The 4,299-nt window shown below is 38.2% G+C and overlaps 1 long non-coding RNA gene across 1 annotated transcript; it reads right to left on the bottom strand.

Moving 5' to 3' along the window:
- Window positions 1–981: 981 nt before the first annotated feature.
- On the bottom strand, window positions 982–1,618 carry LOC141704225 (uncharacterized). The gene is made up of 3 exons (XR_012567882.1): window positions 1,508–1,618; window positions 1,342–1,378; window positions 982–1,178 (listed from the first exon to the last, which is right to left on the bottom strand). It is a non-coding gene; the product is annotated as an uncharacterized LOC141704225 (long non-coding RNA).
- Between the last annotated feature and the right edge of the window lie 2,681 nt (window positions 1,619–4,299).

Below are 4,299 nucleotides of genomic sequence, written 5' to 3'. Positions count from 1 at the left end.
AAACCGTCTTCATGTCAATCCCATCAAACAATTTCTCAGCCGAATCCATATCTCCAGACTTAACATACATATTCAGCAACCCATTTCCCAGATTCTCCGAAACCTGCAGATCTTTCTTCACTATATACAAATGAATCAGCAATGTTAATAATGCTCTGCATAAACAGGGATTTTGTAGCATCATCTTTTTGTCAAAATCATATAAGGTATTTAACAAGAGTGTGAATGTTTTGAGGTGTATCTGTAATAGAATCAGCAAGCAAAAGAGAATTAACCTTTTGTGTTTTATTTGACACATCTTGACCAAGACGTAACCATGCCGAGTACACAAGAGATTCATGAATGGTAACATGTGGAGAATGGATATCGTTCTGTTCACAATAACCACTGACACGAGCAAAAGTTGCTTGGTTCTTTGGATAACCTAAAATGCTAATACTTCCTTCGATATACCCTCCGGTTTTTCTTCCCACTAATACATCCATCAACATGGTCTTTCCAGCACCACTCACTCCCACTAATGCTGTCAAAACACCAGGCCTGAATGCACCACTCACATCTCATAGCAATTGGAGACGGTGCTCTGTGATTCCTTGACTCTTCATTTCCTGAACAAACGAATGGTTTTACTGTGAGAATCGTTGACCACCATATGTTCTGCTCTCATAGAAAAACAACATATTATAATATCAATTTAAAGGACAGGTGACTTACAGGAGGCATATCAACATAGTAATTCACATTTTCAAATGCAAGTGAGAGGGGCTTGAAAGGAACCACCATTCCTCTTCTGTTATCTTTATCATAAGTGAAGTTTGTGTGACTTGGAGTGTTCCGTACACTCATATCTACACCTGTGGTAGTTCGCCAGCTAGTATTGACATCTCACTATAATAATATTAGCAAAAAGGAAATACCAGTCAAAATGTTGAATGTATTAAGAGACTTGGTTACATGTAATATCATACCTTTATTCAAAGGAGCTGTAGACGCTGTGCTCCTGTCAGTAGACTTGTTCTTTTTCTTAGTGTTGGCATCCTTATCAACAACAGACTTGGAACTTTCAAAGGGTGCATTCTTATGGTACAAACATCCAGCCACCACCCACACATCAAAGGAAAAACACCAAGTTACAACAGTCCAAATGACATAGCTCCCAATGATAAAAGCATAGAGATCTAATACAAAAAATATAGAGTTAAATGTGTTATTAACACCTAAACTTAATAGCAGAACATAATAGAATAAACAAAATTGAACATACAAATATAAATATACACCGACAGATCTATATAAATACACAATGGATGTAAATAAAGTTAAAAGAGAGATATATGTTACCGATTGAAGGTTGGTTTCAAGCTCCAAAGCTTCAGGCCTATAAACAAAAGCTTCATTAAAATCAAAATGTAAAATTTTGAAATAAATTTAAAATTGGCATACATAATCAAACCAAATATTTGCTTTCTCGGCTCGATTTTAAGCTACTAAATTAAATAATACTAACAATTTCTAGCCCGATTTATGACGGAAAACTCCTTCCCTTTCTTCAAAGCATCGTCAATCGCTTTCACCATGGCCGAAATCTAACCTTTACCAATCAATTTTACATAAATCGAAGCTTCCATCAAGATATAGATAGGGAGACGGAAGAGAGTGGAGAAAGAGAGAGACAAATCTCGATTCAGTGATTTTGTATTAGGTTTAAATTAGGTTTACAAGAAAGTAGCGGTAAGAAAGGAGACAGAGAGAGATAGAAAGAGAGAGAGGGAGAGAGAGAGAGAGAGAGCTGAAGGAGATGAAGTTCGATATTTGAGAGAGAGAATTAGGGTTTTTGAGATAGAGCGGTGGTCTGAGAGAGAGACAGCAAAGAGAGAGAGCCGCGAGTTTGAGAGAGAGGGAGAGTCAAGGTTTCGGGGAGAGAGGGAGAGAGATAAAGATGAAGATAGAGTCATAGATAGAGATGTATGGGTGTGTGAGTAAAGGGAGAAGGGGGAAATAATTTTTCAACTTTTTTGTTACGGGGGAAAATTTGGGTACTCAGCGGGGGAACTGAAATATTTATTTAGTCATTTTTTAGAAATGGTTATAGATAACGGTTAGCATAAATAACCGATGTTGAAGTGAAAAACATTAATTTGTTATTATTTTAAAATTGAACATAGACAACGACTACTATGTAAAACCGATGTTAAACAGGCTTTTAACATCACTTTTTTCTAAACCGATGTTAAACAGGCTTTTAACATCGGGTGCATTACATGCCGATGTCTAAGCACCGATATCGTATCTACTATTTCTAGTAGTGTAAAGCAAAGGTTCAGTGAAAGAAGCAGTTGATAAACTTCAGTATATATCAACTCAGAATCATAAGACAAATTGAGTCAGGATCCTCTCAAGGCTAGTTGTTTGTGAAACAGACCAGTGCACCAAACATCAGCATTTTAAGGAAGTATTTTATTTCAATTAACAGAAGAAAAATGATTGATACGTTGAAGAGTGACTTGACAAAGAACCAAAAATATTCTAAGTAAAGACACTAAGGAACCCCTGTCGCCATAGGAGAAGTAACCACAGAGGATTTGCTCTAAGGCACCTCTGTCGCCACAGAAGGTGTTAGAACAAATTGCTTAAGGTAATACAGGGAGAGTGTGTCACCACAGAGGCTATACAGGAGAAGGTGTCGCCAAAGAGCTTGTCACCACAGAGTGTTATAAGATAAACTGTCGCCACAGATCTGTCGCCACAGAGGCCATACAGGGTGATTGTGTCACCACAGAGCTGTCGCCATAAAGGCTATACAGAGGAACTTTGTCACCACAGAAGGTGTTGTTCACTGAGTTAAATGTAGCAAAGTTAATGATTTTGTGTTGACATGAAACTTCTGAGAATGAGTGACACCCAGACCCAAAACCGCGATACACTGTGAGAAGCATTTGAGACACCTACCATCCAAACTACACGTAAGATCTATCCATGATTCACTAAAGAATATCTCAATGAGCAGCTAGCATTTCAAAGACAACTATCGTAAGGACGCAACTGCCTCTTAAAGATCAACACCTTCAGACAAAACTATCTCCCCGAGATCATCAAATTGCTAGTATTTCCAATCAACTTGAACATCAACAAGCAGCATTCGCCAGTTTGGGGGAATTCGTTGAGCGATCTCTATCTCATACAGGGAAAGGAAAAGCACCTGCCAACACTGAGCCAAAGATCTCAGTTAGGAAGCAGGCACATATTCCGGTCTCATCTGAAGCAGCTCTTGCCAGTACTGGGCCAAAGACCTCAGTCAGTAAGCAACTGCCTGCTTCTCTTGAGATCCCTGTCTCGACCTTACATCCTCAATCAACACCAGCTCTGAAGGATAACCCAACTGAGGGGGAGAAAAGGGTAGTAGAACAAGAAAAAGTGGACACTGCTATTAATCTACTTCAAGATGCCTTTCAGACCACTAGTACATATGATGTATTTGAAGAAGAGATGAAGGAAGAGTTAGAGGAGAGAATTGATGAAAGGGTGCTCCTAAAGGAAAGATTCTCTAAAGAAAGCGCAACATCTCAGGGGGAGCAATCAGGGCATCTGAGCAGAATCATTACAACTCAGAGAAATATGTTGTCTCAGATATATGCTCTGACACCCAAATTTTCTGAAGAAGAATTAGAAGAAGGTGAGATAGATGAAAGTGATGTTCCGATAGGGTGTGAGCCAAGATTTGAAAAAGTGGCTACGGAAGAAAGAATGATCATCACAGAGGATGAAGAATTTGAAGATGAAGATGCTTTCTGGGATGACTGTCTATCCTATGGAATCATAGAGAAAATAAATCGCTCTTATTTGGAAATTCAAGAAGAAATAGAAAGATCCAGAGCAAGAAGTCAAAGAGCTATTCAAAGGAAAAGGAACAGAGAGGAGAGATAAGCATATCTTCAAGCTAACAGGAAAGAAAGTAAATGGGAATAAACAAATAAGAAAATGGACAAACCAGAAACATATCACTATTCAGACCCTGGAAACTCTAATCGGTTGAGAACTGTGGAGCACTACAGAGAGACATATATAAATATCCATGAGTTCTATGATCAGCTCAACGAAGTAATTACTGGAACTACTGTGAACATTATGAAGAATGAATGTAAGATCACTATCAATCACATAGATGGTCTACAGATAAAAGTGTCTACAAGTGTACTGAAGAAGTTGAATATTGTTGAATTGTTTGTCTTAGCCTCAAAGATCCCATGGTTGAAATCGAATGAAAATGAATACTTCAGAGACAGACTTTAAAGAATGATG

Source organism: Apium graveolens, unplaced genomic scaffold, assembly GCF_009905375.1.
Source record: "Apium graveolens cultivar Ventura unplaced genomic scaffold, ASM990537v1 ctg7599, whole genome shotgun sequence".
Classification (NCBI taxonomy): Eukaryota; Viridiplantae; Streptophyta; class Magnoliopsida; order Apiales; family Apiaceae; genus Apium; species Apium graveolens.
The sequence above is the reverse complement of the archived record's forward strand: the minus strand, read 5'-3'. Positions and strand labels throughout refer to the sequence as shown.